The sequence below is a fragment of the Anas acuta genome, chromosome 12 (assembly GCF_963932015.1).
Source record: "Anas acuta chromosome 12, bAnaAcu1.1, whole genome shotgun sequence".
Taxonomy (NCBI): Eukaryota; Metazoa; Chordata; class Aves; order Anseriformes; family Anatidae; genus Anas; species Anas acuta.
In genome coordinates this window covers 17,775,829-17,793,727 of record NC_088990.1, presented here as the reverse complement: position 1 = coordinate 17,793,727, position 17,899 = coordinate 17,775,829, and the positions used below count along the sequence as shown (strand labels likewise).

Genomic DNA, 17,899 nt, shown 5'->3' with positions numbered 1-17,899 from the left:
CCAAAATGGTAGAGGCAGGTTTTATCGTTTACTGTGTGAGAATTTTGCAGTAAGTAGGCTTCACATGCCTCACTGTATTGCTTCCTTTAATGCACTGTGGAAAACACACGGAAAAGCACAGTACAGGTCAGGAACGAGAAAGGGACGGTTTGGTTATACGACATACCGAGTGACCAGCCCACACTTGCTGTGTGGCTGTTGGCCGAGGTATACGTTTAGTATACCTCGAGGTATACGAAAGGTCTACGTTTTCTCAAAGTCCTTCTGATTAGAACAGGTTCTGCCTGTAAATCAACATTAAATCTTGTTTCTCCTACTTAGGCATTCCTATGCTGCAAATTACTGTATAAATTACATCTACTTGTCTAAAATGATCAACATGCCAGTCGTAAGTGGTGACACATTGGTATGACAGCACAGCAGTATCAAATATATGCTCCGATCAAGTTGTTGTCAATTGTGTTTGCTTAAAGAACTCATTTTAAAACTTTAATTTATCATCACATATGTTCAAAAATTCTTTGAAAATGCATGGTACCAATACTGCAGTTCGTCTTGCCTTCACAAAGGCCAAAATTTTATTCAGGAAGAAGGTGTTACAGATCTACCTCAGAGGTGGTGATTTTCGTTTTTAGCAACACGGATGAATTCCTGCTTCAGGGACGAAACTCAGCTGAGTCTTAACTATGGAGCCATGACCAGTATCTCCATAATAAAATGGGAACAATTATCATCTCATACTCTAAGCTTTTGCAGACATCAAGATCGGTTTTGTGCAAAGAAAAAAATGATTGTTAATTTGCATAAACTGTGCAATTTTCTAATATCGACTGATACTCAGTGGTCGCACTCATACTGAATCAATGTAACACAGTTGGCAACAAGAAACAGATTTTCCAGCTGTAATATATGGTGGTTAATGAATTAATAGTAATCAAACTTGATCATACTAATGTTGAAAAAAATCATTTTCAGAGCATTGCTCAATTTTCAGTTTGCATTTGTTCTTTTTTGGGCAACGTGTTTGTTCTCTGGAGCTAAACTTAGTCCTGAAGTAATGTGGAGAGTGATCCTGCAAATAGCACTGGGTGAAAGGTTGGCTACTGCATGCTTTTTCACAGAAGCCAGTGGAATTATTCACAATGGGGGCAATATAGGTGTTTGGAGAATCAAGCTTGGAGCATTGTGGAAACTGTACTTTCTTGTAGTTTTGACTGTGGATTTGGATGAATGTGGTGTTGTTCAAAATAAATACAGTCATTCCCTAATAAATACATTCCAGTACTATTTTTATTTTTGTAACCAAATAAATAAATAAATAAATAATCTCCCCTCTGGCATCTAAGGACATATTAAGAAATAAATAGCTGCCTGTTACGACCCACAATGTTTTACAGCCTCATGCTGCAAGAACACATTGACTAACAAGCTGCGTTCCCAGAGCACGGAACCCCTGCGGCAGATTTTGTGGGTGAGAGCAGTGCCAAAGCACAGAAATGCTCATGAGTGAGTAATGGCCACCGCTGGGCCAGGAGGCACCCATGCAAGCCCTCGCCTCTGGACCTTCTCCTACTCCTGCCTGGGGGTGCCCTCTGCCACGGCTTTCCCAGCGGTCTGACAACGGCCAGAGCCTAGGGGGCTATTTTGCTTAAGTCCTACTTCAGAGACTGCTTTTAAGGCACGCATATATCACACCAAAATTTCGCCTACAGTGCTTACAAAATGTCCCAAGTTAATTTATCTGATTTCTACTCCGCAAAGATTAATATTTGTTACAGAGGTGTGCTTTGCTCCTTTCATTTAAAAATAACATAATAATAAAAATAAAACCGTTCTGTGGGGATTAAAGGAGAGAGAACAATTAAGGAGCTTCAAATTTATTCAGGAAGCCACAAAAGAAAAAAAAATGAAGTGGCAACAGGCGTTTTATCCTCCGTCCATCCTGATGGCTCTTACCTTCCTAACAGTCCTTCTGATTTTCTACATTCTCCTCTCTTTTTCTGGCCAACACTGCCTGCTCTGCTCTCTCTCTATACAGTAATCTCCAGAGATTTAAATCCAGCATGCTTTCCTCAGCCACTTACGAATCTTAGAAAGTTCTCATGAGAGCAAATTCAAGTTTCACCTCACGTGCTTGGTTTTTGGCAATTGCTTGCATTTTTCCCCCACACTGTTCCCACCAAGCAACCTTATGCTGGAAAATACAACAATTAAGTGCAACTTCCAGTAACAGCTGCTCTTTTTCTGTTTAGCACAATTGTTATTGCATAATAGATCATTTGTTTCAAACGCGCTATTTTTAAGAGCACTTTGAAAGAGGAAGGCTTTAAAAATTGTACAAGATCATCCAGGAAATAAATATTCTCTGCAAAGCAGTTAAAAGTTCGGATTTTTTTTTTTTTTTTATCTTCTAGTTTGCACCTGCATCTTGTTATAAAAATTTACACTTACTGCACTGTGAGTGTATTTCTGCTTATTTGCACACTCTTAGAGCATAGCATCAGAGGAGAGGTAGTAGATAAATAGCCATTGGTGTTTCTTTATATATTTAAATCAAATAGTAAAGAAATCCATGTGGTATAAAGCTAGACATTAGACATGTATTTCATTTTTTCTCTCTTTTCTGAACCCCAGCTTCCTTCAAAGGATGTTACTAAGAGAGGGAATATGAATATTACAGCACCTTAAGCCATCCCCTTAAACCTTCCAGCCAGATGACCCAGCTAGCTCCTTTCCCAGGATGGGAGGACAGATTAGTGCTGTCCCTCTGACCTGCCTAGGGGCTGAGCACCCTGCTTTAAATTGTTGGAAATCGAGCTTTACAAACATTGCTCCAACCATCCAGAAATCAAGAGGGAGGATTCAGTTAGGCACTACACCAACCAATAAAGGGATAATAAAGGAGAAATAGAAGTTCAAAAGCTGGTGAAACAAAGCAAGCCCTTTTGGGGAAAGATCATCCAAAAGGCTTGTAAAGCCTGGTTACTTTGGGAAATACTGAAGATTTTACTGGGGAACACCAAAGGAAAGAGGCAACCACAGTATGAAGATCAGAAGATTGTCTCTTTGTTCACCTATCAGAAAACTTGAGTCTATCTTGAATAGAAATTGAACAGAAATTCAGACATTCTCAGTATTATCAGAAGGACCAGTTTGGACTCATTAATACTATTATTTTCTCAGCATTTGACACATAATAGCCTAACAGGTGAAGAATATTTTCCGTATCCTTGGAAATAACAGTACTCTCTTTCAGTGCTTGACTCTTCTCATGAAACCTTGCCTGCCTTCCACATGTTAACAGAGTTCTGAATGAACAAGCAACAAAGCAAGGAATATATTAAGATTTGGGAAGTCAGCATTGAAATGGAAGGAACTGACCAGTATCAACCAAAACAGAACAGATGCAACACTTTCCATAGCATGACCGAGGCATCGAATAACAAACATAAAGCCAAAGAAGCAGCATGTGGTTGGCAGCAAACACTACTAAATTAGGGTCGGGTGTTTCATCAATACCTATTAAATGGACTTCAGAAATATGATATTTGAGAAAAGGACTGAACTGTAACCATGTTGTTTTCCATAGTAAAGAAGCAAAATGTATTTGAACATTTTCAGGTTAGTGAAAAAACATCAACAACAACAAGAACAACAAAAACACAAACAAACAAAAAACAAATCTCAGTGGGAGAGAGGGAAATAGTAACTTCCCTGAATTAATTTCCAGCTCTGTGAACTCTGCTCCAACCCCTCAAAAGAGGCAGTAAGGCTCTCTGCATTAGAACTGCACAGTACCAAACCCAAGATTGCTCTATCTTCATTTCCATCAGGCAGATGATAGCATTTTGAGTGCTGCTGTTTCAGATGTTCAAAATATTGGCAACTGATGCCTATACACTGCAGAAAACTTCTTTTACATAACCATTCTGACATCTAAGGAAGAAAGCCCGTTTGGCTACAGTGCAGCATTTCATCTCATGTATGTGTAAATCCCCAGTGGTTTTATGTTTTTCAGGCGACAGAAACAACACAGGTTTTTGAAGATACAGGCGCTGAAGAACAGCTATCAAACACAAGTAAACGAGGAGATGTGAATCCAGGTGCCAGACTGCCACGTAATCCCAGGGGATAAAGCAAGTGCAAGGGCTGCTCTTGCAAGTCTTCAAGAATGACAGACACAAACCTTGACTCAGAAGCAAAGTCTTCACACCTCCAGGCTGCTCACAGAAGAATACTTCAAAGACACGGGCCATTTATAAATGCATATGCAAACACCACTAGCACTTCTAAGGCTTCCAATCCAAGAAAACAGAAATGAAAATATTATGGCTGAACAAAATAAGGATGTGAACACAGACATTTCAATCTGCTCTGTCACAAAACAATGCTAAAAGGTAGGGGACGCTGGAAGCCAGTATAAACCTCATTTGCTATTGCAGGTGGTTCCTTGAAATTATAGCACATAAGAAACTAAGCAGTACAGCTTTAAAAAAAAGAACAAAAATCTACCTAAAACAGTTATCCTGCCTGCAAGTAGAGCTGTATCCTTTTCTTCTTCCTCCAAGTCTTTAATCTGTTTTTTATTAATACAACTGGCAGCAGGCCTCTTGTTCTCTCTCGATGGCTTCTGTCTCAACCGTGTGCCACCAGTCTTTTGTAGCCCTTGAGCATCAGCCCTTACCCACAATGTTCTGTTTCCATGAAGAAGAATGAAAAAAAAATGGGGAGGAGGGATTTCAGGCATATTTCAAAATGCAGACAGTTCCATGCAATTTCCAAACGTACATTGGGCTTTCAGCAACTCATCCGGCAGTGACACTCTTTTCAGTGACACTCTTTTTCCCTCCCTTTGATCAGCCACGTTGCGTACAGCAACCTGGCAGGGCAGTATCATCTCCCTAAGGAACATCAAAAGTACGTAGGTCTGGACATCCCCCAGGGTAGTCCCTAGAACAAGAGACCTACACAGGTGTTGGTGGATTGTTATTTGGTATAGAGGATGGACCCTGAGAAACTGGAGTTAGCTACACTCTGACTGCAGTCTCTGCCACAGGACAGGATGCATAAATCAGTAAGAACCAGCTTGTGTTCCAGGTGCTGCATTGAAAGTGTTTAAAGCCAGCACAGTTCTTATTTGTACATCTTATTTCAGGTATTTTCACTAGGAAATGGAAAGCTAGAGACAAACATATATCCCATATAAATTATAAAAAGTAAATTTTGGGGCACAGCCATTGTGAAAAAATGTATCTTCAGATATAGAAACTTTACTCCATCCCCAAGGAGGACAGTTTATAGAAAAGTTGTAAGAGAAGTCCTATGATCTAAGCCTTTTTGAAAGCGTTTAAACATTATCATCACCAAAATAACCATGCTCAAAAATACTTAAGTATTTTTTGCTTTACAGTTTTCTTTGTTTTAAAAACTTATTTTTTCCTTAATGGCTTTGTAACATCTCAGCCTCTCGTTATAGATTTTTGTTTCTGTCATCACTTTTCTTGGTGCTTCTAGATGTGTTGAAGTTCCAGATCTTCTGATTTATTTTTTATTTTTAAATTTCTATTTATTGTTTGTAATAAATACAAATACAGTCCTTTTTTTTTTCTTTTTTTTTTTTTTTTTTTTTTTTTTGTGTGTCTGATAATAAAGCAGCTTTGGTGATTCCATGCACATGGTGTCTAACCACAGACGAGCAACCCATTATGCACTGGGCTTCTGGAAAACTGCAGCTGCTCTGTTAAGAAAGACCCCGAAGGCTTGATCTCACAAGCCTTCCTACTGCTTCAGTGGTTTGGGGAAGATTTTCCCTGCCAGAACAGCCCTATATTCGGTAGGACAGCTTTAACAGAAGCAAACAAGCCTAACATAAAGGCCATAATGGTACCTCAGCTTCACTGCTGGGAAAGGAAGAGGATGGCCGGCCCACCTAAGAGGCTTGCAGTGTCCAGTTGTTCTGCAATAAGGGTCACATAAAAGCTGAGGCAGAAAAAAAAATCTGTTATGGCAAATATAACATTGCTGATGACAGCAGCGATGCATAAGGAGGTACTTCAGGAACATGATTCCTCTGCTGAGCACCTTTGACCAAGGCAAGTTCCAAATGCAGGGCCGAGGTGAATGGAAGTTGCTGAGGCTGCTGCCATAAGCATTTACCCGGCAAAGAGCAGCTCCTGGCAGAAGGCCACACTTTGAAGAGCCCATTCTTTTTCAGAACATCAGCACTGCAACAGCACCTGGAATACTTTGCCAGTTGTGTATCAAAAGCCACAGCTCTTCTAAACTTTAATAACCAGTCCTATACTCACCGGTGGATTTAAAAAAAAAAAAAAAGTTTATATTTAAAACAAGTTTTATTTGTATAGGAAGCTCTTTCTTACCATTATTTACTATATAATTTTTGAAGACTGTGACACAGTGATCTAAGTGCTGCAGACATATATTATCTTGATGTAAAATATACACAGTAAGTGTGTGAGTATGTCAAGATCACAATATTTTTTTAAAAAATATTATTTAGCTGCCTGAGTCTTGAAATACATGGACCATATCTGACTTTATTAAGCAGTTTGCTTATTTGATTGTCTTAATTAGAACATTTTTCAAATGTTAACAGCTTGTTAAGAATTAATTTGTAAGAGCAAGATCAGTTGATTCCACTGTTTTTACAGAGGTGACTTCTGTAGTCAGCAGCAGTGTAAGTCTGAAACAAAGCAAGCAAATGTGAGGCAGATAGGAGATGCCAGATTTAGAGCACTTAGATCCTCTCTGCCCAGATGGAAGACGATTATTAGACCTTAAGGTCTAGGCACAGACTTTTTTTGTTAGGTGTTTGTATGATGCCAAGCACAACGGTGAGTCCCTGTAGTACTGGAGATGATAATATGAAGTGCACCTTCTCCATGCTGCTCTGCAACAGGCCTCAACCATGAACTCAGTGGCTTTTATTGCAGGGGGAGATAGCTTCCCCTACACCATTTCTGCAATCCTTGACCTCTCTGCTGAGACTGCTAATAATGCAATAATCCAATGAATGCTGAGATTGGTGGCTGCTTTTTATGACGAGATACATTTCTAGTAACTGAGATCACCGTACGCCATGCACAGAGTTTCAGAGGCAGATTCTGGTCCTTTTTTGCGCAGAGAGAAATTCAGCACAAACTTATCAAAAGCAGAAATTAATTATTTATATTTAGCAATGGAAGCACAAAACTTATTTGTATCCAAAGGGAGAAGTCCCTTGCAATAATTATATCAATAAATGCAGTATTTGACAGCTGTGGAATATGTGAAACAATGTTTTGAGCAGGACTTCTATGTCCGTATTCTATTACCAGGCTCCAAGTGCCCTAAATTATATTTTTTGCATGAGGCAGAATGACTTTATACTACTCTCGGACAGTATGACTAGTATCTCTGGGGAGTATCATAGAAAGGTCATGTGTATCTCACAAGACTATCCCAAATCCCTAGATTTTTAATAAACACATTAATCCATCCTAAGTAGCTCACATTCCATCTACAGTTCTATTTTTAGGTTATTTGTTGTACTTATTTAAAAAAAAATGTGTCACCAGTTCTGGAGGATTTTTTAAGATAGGAAATAACAGCTACCTTTTTATGTGAAAGGCTGCAGGGGGAGCGGGGTGCTTCCATTACAGCACAAGCTGCCAGCTGCTGGAGCTACAAAGGAACTGCTTATTATTGAAATAACAGGTTGGAATATCTCATGTCAGCAATGATCTGATGTAGCAGCTTACTCCTTAGTCAACGTCTGAGACTTTCCTAAGGGATACCTATTTTTTACCCCTGTTGCAGTGTTGGAAGCTAAAACATTAAAGAGAGGGATTTGCTCAAACAAAACAAAACAAAACAGAGTAACCTCTTAAAATGTCTTCAGTGTCCTGAATACTGCAAAAACAAGCTCTCCACAACAGGGTGGAGAAAGGTGCAGGCCGTAGCTATGCCAGTGAGGGTTAGGCAATGTGTAATAATTGCAGACAAATTGCAAAGACATTCTGATTTTAGGATTCAAGTTCTGGAAGCCTAGACGCAACTCTTTTCCTCAAGATATTTAATAAAAAAAAAAATTTTTTTGAATATGAACCCTGGGTTATGTTTATATGTGTGTCCATACTCAGAAATAGATATAAAATAGTAAGGAAGCTTTGCAGGTATAAAACAAGCTGTTGGCATGACAGAAGTATATGGACGCATGACTGCTAAAATGATATTTATGCTAAAATTTTGGCATCGACTAGATTATGTGTGTTAAAACTGGGTCTTCCTCTAAAATAACATTTTCTGGTTTATTAGAAAGTTCCAGGATGAAAACAGAGTATTTTCCTATTCAATTTTCAAAAATAGAATACTTTAAGTGTAACAACTTTGACTTTTCCTCTTTTCAGCGCTTTTTTTTTTTTGGGGGGGGGGGAGGGGAGGGGGGGGACAGGGGGGACGGGGTGGGGAACCACACAGTTTTTTAACCTTTTCCTTAATTTAATATTTTTTTTCCATTTATCATCTCTGTATCTTCTCAATATTGAAGAAGAAATTGTGAACAGTACATCATTGAAGACAAGAAGTTTCAAAAAGCAAATTCAGGAGACAAAGAACTGAATATCTTTGACCAAGCAAAAGACAACAACTTGGAGAGATCAAATAAAAGCAAAAATAGGCTAATTGGATAGACAAATAGTGAAAGATCCATAAAATGCATAGTGTTAGTACATTGCCTAGCGATGCTACAAAACAACATTTGATCTTATGGGACCACAAATTTCTTGTCATTGTAATTTCTTTTATCAACTAATGAATTTTAATCAGAGCAATGTTTGCACAGTAGCATTTACCAATATAGAATTATGTATACATAAGCACGTCATTATGAGAAACAGGATAGCAAGTTCATTGCTTAATTACTTAATATAAAATTATGTTTAGACCAAAGATATAACAAGAAATTAATGAGTTCCCAGGATAGCTGAAAATAATATTAAAATACAATCTGCATATTTGTGTTCCAGAAGTTCTTTTTGCTTTGCATAATGTTCAGAGAAAGGCTTAAAACTCAAATCAAATCATGCTCACACAAATCCATCTCAGCTTTAATAACAGTGAGTGAAAGCAAACATATTCATGGGATGAAGTACACATAAGAGTATGAAAACATGCTCCAAAATTCCCTAAACTCTGTAAATGTATAAAAATAAACTTATCCACTGTTTGAAGTTCTCAGAAGAAAATGAAAACATACTTCAAAATGCTCTAAATCTTGAGTCATACCAAATGGACTGAGCATATTTCCAAATCCAAAACATAAATTGGAATTTTAATTCCTAAAAATCTCCCCATTCATTTGGAACCTGTCAGGTGGTTGTGGTTTTGAACTGCTGTCACGATTAATTGATGAGGTCCAGTCTCGCTAGAGGAAGTAAAGCAGTGCATTAATTTAGGCCTTGATTCCCCCTGAAAGTGAGCCCTCCGATTCAGTGAGTTTGGGCTCAGGTTTTCTCCGGGGGCACAGCTAAATGTACATATCTCCTTTCTCCGTCTCAATACTTACCAGGATAACTGCATTTTCTGAGGGATTCACATGTTTCATGGGTGAGTAATCAATCATTTCACACTAGATTATTTTGATTTGGCCATACATGTTGTCATCAATACTTATGTCATACATAGTCAATATTTAACGTTTTTATTTCACAATAATAACCAACACTATCAGCAGTAAATAGGCCATTGGAATAATGTGCTTCGGTCAAACTATTTGGAGTTGTCCACTATTTGAAGGAGTTGCCTGCACTTCTATTAACAATCCATATTTAGAAAATTATAAACAAAGGTAGACGTTCTTTACCAGCTAACCCTTAGCAGATAGCACTCTTTCTGAAAATAATTTATACTTTTAAAATAAACATTAATCCATAAAGATTTGGTGACTTGGTGTATTTATTCTCAGTGAAACATGTTGCAAATAATCTTGACACAGGTTTCTTATTCCCTCATATATATGTAAACCATACTTGATCTCCTCCAAGACACTTTCAAATACCATATTCATCTTCTCCCATCTGGAAAAATACCCGATACTCTCAAGATTGTAATTTCATTATAATGTTCAGCTCCTCACGAGCACAAAACCAAAAGATGCACATATATTATAAAATCTTGGCAATTCAGTTTTGAGATATAAGTGATAAAAATTCGTATTTCCTTTCACAGTTTGAATTTCATTAAAAATAAAAAAATAGCCTGTAGTCTACTCTCAAATTCCTCTAAAATCTAGGCCACCAAAAGCCTACTGCCTTTAAAATGAAAAATTCATCAAAAACTGGGATCAGGTCTTTAAATAACAACGAAGTAGTCCAGGTGCTGATTATTTTTCAAAAGGCATACCTTTTATCTGACAGCACATCCAAGAAGAAATCACAGATGTCTCTTCAGTCTTGGGGCTGCCCATACTGTGGTAGGCAAGTCACAAGGATGCACGCCTCAGAAAGTGAAAGTCCACAGGAATAGCGGAGAGAGACGGTGATCACTCAAATTGTGATTACTTATGATGAAATGGAACTCAAAAGCTGCCCTGTATTTTGGAAAAGCTCTTAGAGCATACAAATACAGGGAAACACAAAGCATTGCAGATACCCTCATCAGATTTGGCAACTGTTTGATGAATACAGGAGACCTCCTCTCAGCTCTTTTAGAGCTGATCAGCCACGTGTACCAAAAGGCAAAGAAAGGAAGATGAGCTGTTGACCAAAAGGATTTGAAACAACTGTATGATTTGGAGAAAGGAAAGAAAAATCAAACACAAAAAAAAAAACTCTAAAGTAGCTCTGCTAGAGACTTTGAGTAATTGACACAGGCTCCTGCATCCTAGAACAGTTGATCAGGATTTGTTACCTTAGGAAGCTGCAGTTCTCCAAAGATCACACTTTCATGCATCTAATACAAGATAGCAGTGGGGGAGCCCTAGAAGGCATACAGAGACATTAATGAGGCTTCAGTGGGGGCTCATTAACTTCACCTGATGCTGAAGTTAATTGGCCAAGGTGGAACACCATGCTGACACCACTGCTTTGCCCCACTTTGGGGGCTGGGCTACCCTGAGGTAACTTTTGTGTTCAAGAAGTAAAAACATGCTGTTGCTTGTTGCTACTATTTCTAATTCTTGATAAAGCAACTGAAGGCTTAACCCTAATTACTGTCCTCTGGCATGTCGCACTTCTCAGCTGTGCACCCGTATCACAACCAGGATCAGAGAGCAAATGCCCTCTTGGCAAGCTTAGCTCATTTCCATGGAAGTTTCCTTCCCTGAAAACTAACATCTGCAGACAGCCATAGCAGTGCCTGCAATCAAACAACCCTCCTTCCTTGCTGCCATCACATGGCCTATTTAAGAGGAATGTTATGATACAAACACTAACTTAGGACCTCAGTCTTGGTTGTCTCAGGGAATCCTGTGAGTCTCAAGCAATTCTGCTATTGGAACGGGACGTTACATGTGGGGCAGCTCAGTCCCCCAAATCCACTTGCAGCGGCTTGTTCTGTCCAAATATCACTTGATCAAAACATGATGCTACCTACCAGTCTCATCGCATAGGAAGTTGGTTATCACTTTGGTTAACGTGCACATCCATTAGAGCTTTTGTTGCCTGACCATGCAGGCAAATAATATGCAAACTGTTAAACTTCAAATTGATGCAAGTAGCTGGCAAAAGTATGTCAATGTAGAATAAGCTATTTCACCCAAAGCGTTTCATCAGAGGCGGAGAAAACACAGGCAAGTGGTAGTTTCTAAATGCTCTGTATCCCTAGCCATGGTTACTTCCTGATGCTGCTGTGCCACTTTCTGGGCAAAGATGCTGGGCTGCGTTATGCTGAATGTAAGTGCCAAGCAGAGAAATGCTTTGTCAAAGCTTTGCGTATGTGCGGTGGGGAAAACCGTACACACTGTGCAAAAGGGAGCTGTCCTATTACAAAACCCGGGAGCAGTCTACAAAGCCTTGTGTCAGACATCACTGAAACATCGCAGAGAGGCAGCAGGTCTGCATGGTGGATTGTCATTCCTTCAAAGAATCACATTCCACAGGCCAGAGGCAAGTAAATCAGCACAGTATCTGCAGCATTCGATGTGGATTCTGGCCTCTGAATCTACTCAAAAATCTGGCCAAAGCTTCAAGTCAACAAGGTACAGTTTCAACTTTACATCAACCTGACTTAAAATGTTTACTTACAATTATTTGCTGAATAGGATTTGTCCTCAGGCTTAGCATAAAAGATTGAGCCCTTACCTACCACCTGAAGATTTCACAGGCTGGAAATCTGGAGAATGTCTTAGAAGAATTACAAAGAATAAAAGTTCAGTATCAGGTTTGAAATACCTTGACCTCAGACACAGAGAAACAGGCGTGAACACAGTCCCAGCAGAGTTTCTATGTTTCTAATTAACTTGATTTTGGAGCAATGGATGCTGTCCAAAGATTTACATAAATAACAAATACAGTGAAAAGTACAGATTTCCCGGGGTGTTTTAATTTAACATTAACCAGATGCATTTGCAATAAAGGCTGAATTAAAAGTCTGTTGCCTTAAAGCAGGGAAACCATTTACAATGAGGAACTTCCTATCTAGAAGGAATACGCCCCAAGAGATTCATATGGCGGCTTGTAACTATTCAGCATGGCCAATATTTTAAGCGCCCTTAGCCAGGTCAAGCCCTGTGGTACCTTCATCAGTCATTGGTATGAAAACCTGGTTATTAGGTTCCCCAAGGAACACGTATATATTAAATGTTCGCATTAGCATATCCTGCAGGGCCTGCTCAGGCACAGTCTACTGATGCGAACAGAATTATTTCTGAATGAGGTTTCTTTCTCTGTAGGTAGCCACCGAGTATTCACATCATGCTTTTCCCTCACAAACCTCACAGTGCTTGGTGGGAAATGGGAAAGCACCCACAGAAGTAAGCTGAGTTGGTAACATTTATACTCGGAGGGTCACCAGCAAGAGCAGGGCCTGGCAGAAAACCTGCTGGGCCCCGAGCTGCGGGATCACGCTACCACACAAGGACAGAAGAGGTGCTGAATTTTCATACTGATGGGCACAAATAGGCAGGTTTAGGCAGGGGTTGCTTTGAAGATTCATCTTTCCCTTCACGTCTCTGTATGTGATTACCATTTTGGCACCTCTTAAATTATTTCAAATCAGACTAGGCCTGTGTTTTGCATGGAAAATCAGGAGGTATCTGGATACACTGAAGAAGTGGCAGTGTATTTTTAATGAATTCATGTAATTAAGAACCAGTTACTTGTCATGCAAAACAATCTCACTGAGCCTGCTTAAAGCCTATGTTCTTTTTTCCTGCTTCCTTGTTCTCCATTTATTAAGAACATCTGCATGACGGCAGTTTTGTGCTTTTTTTTTTTTTTTTTTTTTTACTTGAGGTTCATTAGTTCCAATTGCTTCTCCTTCATCTGAAATCACAAGCTGCTGGCTGTGAAATCTCAGCTCCTCATGATGAAAGAGAGAACATTTGCAATACAACAATTAAAAGGAAGAATGTCTTATGCTGGAATGAAGCAGCAAATTTTCAAACAAAGTAAAATATTGCACTTAAAGGTATAAATATTACATTTTATGGACTTTTTTTTCTTTAAAGGATCTTTAACCAATGCAGGTATTTTCTGACGCTTCCAAGGACTTTTTCTGCAGCTTGCTGGGAATTCCTTCCTCTGGAAATTTTCAAGAACTCCCATTTCTCTTTTTCCCAGTGCTTTCTAGGAGTTTCTCTGCTGTGGTTTAGCAATATTCCTGAAACTTTCTAGGAACACGTGCTACATTCTAGCAATTCCAGAAAAAAAAAATCCATGCTTCCCAGGAATTTTCCCAATGCTTTCTAGGAATTCATCTTCTGCTTTCTAGCAATTAGTTCCCCACCTTATAGTAACTTCCCTACAGCTTTCTAGGGCTTCCCCATCTACACTCTAGAAATATTCCTGATACTTTTTCTGTTCTTCCTACCTGTTTGTGGTACTCTCACAATGCATCCTAGGAATTCACAGAGGCTGTCTGGGGATGTTCCTTATGCTTTCTAGTACTTTTCCCCTCACTTTTCAGGATTATTATTATTATTATTATTTAGTTTTCTATAAGTTCCCCTGTTCCTTTATAGGAATCTTTCCATCCTTTCCTGAAGTCACTGTCAGGGAGCAGGGCTGTTTGCTGAGGGAAGCTGTGAGCAACCACAGACCGTGACCCATGGCACCTGGTTAGGGCAAGCAGAGAAGGGCTGTGAGAGCGGCTGGGTGTGTCAACACCACAGCAAACATCAGACAAAGCCAAGGTAGAAAGTCGTGTCCAAAGTCTATGCAGGAAACCCAAATAAGAATTTAGGAACACCAGGGAACTGGGTTTGAAAGAGGTACACCCACCTGGTGTAACTCTGTCATGGACATTTCTAGGATTAGGAAGCACTCTCATTGAATAATATCTGCATTCACTGTTTTGTAACACTAGCAAACAAACAAACAACTAATTAGGAAATCTGTATCCCTAAACAAATGGTGAATCCTTATAGATTTGTAACATGAGAAATTGTGAAATGTTTGTTTCATAATTTTCCATTTATAATCCATTAAAGGATTTACTTAACGGTTGCATTTAGGTAAAACAGAATCACAGAATCATTTAGGTTGGAAGAGACCTCCAAGATCACCGAGTCCAACCTCTGACCTAACACTAACCAGTCCTCCACTAAGCCATATCACTGAGCTCTACATCTAAACATTTTTTGAATACCTCCAGGGATGGTGACTCCACCACTTCCCTGGGCAGCCCGTTCCAATGTCTAACAACCCTTTCAGTAAAGAAGTTCTTCCTAACATCCAACCTAAACCTCCCCTGCTGCAACTTTAGCCTATTCCCCCTCACCAGGCACGTGGGAGAACAGGCCAACCCCCACCTCACTACAGCCTCCTTTAAGGTATCTGTAGAGAGCAATAAGGTCGCCCCTGAGCCTCCTCTTCTCCAGGCTGAACAAGCCCAGCTCCTTCAGCCGCTCCTCGTAGGACTTGTTCTCCAGGCCCCTCACCAGCTTCGTCGCCCTTCTCTGGACCCGCTCAAGCACCTCGATGTCCTTCTTGTAGCGAGGGGCCCAAAACTGAACACAGTACTCGAGGTGCAGCCTCACCAGAGCTGAGTACAGGGGGACGATCACCTCCCTAGCCCTGCTGGCCACACTGCTTCTGATACAAGCCAGGATGCTGTTGGCCTTCTTGGCCACCTGAGCACACTGCTGGCTCATATTCAGCTGACTGTCCACCATCACTCCCAGGTCCTTCTCTGCCAGGCAGCTCTCCAACCACTCATCTCCCAGCCTGTAGCTCTGCTTGGGGTTGTTGCGCCCCAGGTGCAGGACCCGGCACTTGGCCTTGTTGAACTTCATACAGTTGACCTCAGCCCATCAGTGCAGCCTATCCAGATCCTCCTGCAGAGCTTTCCTACCCTCAAGCAGATCGACACACGCACCTAGCTTGGTGTCATCTGCGAACTTACTGAGGGTGCACTCGATGCCCCTCATCCAGATCATCGATGAAGATATTAAAGAGGACCAGCCCCGGTACTGAGCCCTGGGGGACGCCACTAGCGACTGGCCTCCAACTGGATTTGACTGCATTCACCACGACTCTTTGGGCCTGACTATCCAGCCAGTTTCTAACCCAACGAAGCGTGCGCCAGTCCAAGCCATGAGCAGCCAGTTTCTCAAGGAGAATGCTGTGGGAGACGGTGTCAAAAGCCTTGCTGAAGTCAGGGTAGACCACATCCACAGCCTTTCCCTCATCTACCCAGCGCGTCACTTTATCATAGAAAGAGATCAGGTTCGTCAAGCAGGACCTGCCTTTCAGAAACCCATGCTGACTGGGCCTGATCGCCTGCTTGCCCTGCAAGTGCTGTGTGATGACACTCAAGATAATCTGCTCCATGAGCTTCCCTGGCACTGAGGTCAAACTGACAGGCCTATAGTTTCTCAGGTCTACCTTCCAGCCTTTCTTGTATATGGGCATCACATTTGCTAGTCGCCAGTTGACTGGGACCTCCCCCGATAGCCAGAACTGCTGATAAATGATGGAAAGCGGCTTGGCCAGCTCCTCCGCCAGTTCTTTCAGCACCTTTCTTCTTCCCTTCGGAAACATGTGAGAGATTATTCTCATACAGAATAATTTCGTCATAAATGTAATGTAAAGATATGGCTTCTCTGATTGTTCTTTCTTCTCTTTACTACATTGCCTACATATCTTACTGGTCCTATTCAACCCATGCGCTACAACTTGTTTTCATCATTCCAGTTTAGTCCACGTGGTAGAAAATAATTGTTAGAATTTCCATCTACAGGATTTTTTACTTGCTGAGGTTTACAGTTTGTTTGTACAAATATTTGATAGGGTTTTCATTACTACTGAAACATTATTCAGTTCCTTTGCTAATTATAGACAGCTGGCCAGCCAACAGCTTTCTAAATATGTTTGGTGATTGATTTCAATGAATGTGCTTGGATTCACACACAGTCCAAGTTAATGTTTAGTGTGGGAGAGAAGATTAAATTTTAAGTCCTGTCCCAGTATTTTGGATGTATCCTCATTGCATAATGAAGTATGAGGCATGAACATGTATTACATACAAGCGTGTTATCCCTAAGAACTTCTACTACTAACTTTCATTATTGAGTATTTCACATCTAAAAGGTGGGAACCAGTAAATATTTAGCACACACGCAGACAAGAGAACAAACCTTCCTACACATTGTTTGCCAGCTGCTATACAAGCTGTTGAAATACTCACACATAGCATTTTCATTGCTCTGTGTCAGATGCTAAAGGTGGGACATTCTCCAGTACAAAATCACTACAAAAGTAAAGTAGAGACAGAGTTCTCTCACAGAGAACAGAATTATTCACCATCCCCTGAAATGAAATATACTGCAGTTGCTCTTGCAACTCAAATGGTAAAGTGGAAACATGGACTCCATGACCTTACTGCTCCCCTCAGCCAGGTCAGTTGAGACGTGCACTAAATCCATCTTAAAAGGATGTTTTTAGCTTGTTGTGAGCTCAGATCCCTTGAACAACCTAAGCTACATCTGAGCTCCCCCAAACAATGTTAAGATGTGAAACTATGAACATTCTAATGAAGATTTTTTTTTTCTCAAGTTTTGCACTGATTCTGATGGAACTGTAAGTTTCTTTCAACCTCCAATATAAAATGAATGTGTAATTTCTCTGCAGGGTAAGACATATGAAAACATTAACATGTACATATAATGCACAGAAAGTACTGCTACTTTAAAAATACCTGTTTTGATCATTTTAATGCTATATTCTTGGAGCCAGTTTTTCCCTCAGGGAGCAATAGACAGGTGTTTAAAGATGTTTATGTAAACATGGATCACGAGGCATTCTCACTAATTTTTGCTTCAGGTGCTCAAAGAAAGAAAAAACAATGAGAGACAAAATCCCTCCAATTCAGTACATCCTAGAAAACGGCCCTCTAGAAAATGATGGCATTGCAAACTTTTACTATTACCAGGCTCTTGCTGCATTTGCAAAGACAATTAAGAAAATTACCTTTAGTAAATACAATTTCAAGTTTCTAATAAAACCTCAGTTCCAGCTCTTTATAGATCAGTTGTACTAGTGGACAGAAACCCAGATATACTGAAATCGGTCAAGGTGCCAAATAAGTTATGAAAAATGTCTGCAGGAAGTTGAGATGTTTTCACAGTGATCATTTCCTATTTTTCTGAGATTATGGTTCTCCAACTAAATCACTGACCTATCAAAAATAGTGAAAGTCCACAAAAGCATATAGACCTGATCTTGTTTTCATTTGCAATGTG

At 40.0% G+C, this 17,899-nt stretch overlaps 1 long non-coding RNA gene across 3 annotated transcripts in view; it reads right to left on the bottom strand.

Annotated features, from left to right (window-relative positions):
- LOC137862809 (uncharacterized) overlaps window positions 1-11,007 on the bottom strand; it is a 38,141-nt gene extending 27,134 nt beyond the window's left edge. Inside the window, exons 1-3 of one of the 3 annotated variants that reach the window (XR_011100538.1) lie at window positions 10,909-11,007; window positions 10,402-10,588; window positions 8,476-9,424 (exon numbers count right to left, since the gene is read on the bottom strand). This is a non-coding gene — a long non-coding RNA (uncharacterized lncRNA). Of the gene's footprint in view, window positions 1-8,475; window positions 9,425-10,401; window positions 10,781-10,908 lie in introns of those variants that run through there. The other 2 variants (XR_011100540.1, XR_011100539.1) reach the window with 2 other exon arrangements.
- Between the last annotated feature and the right edge of the window lie 6,892 nt (window positions 11,008-17,899).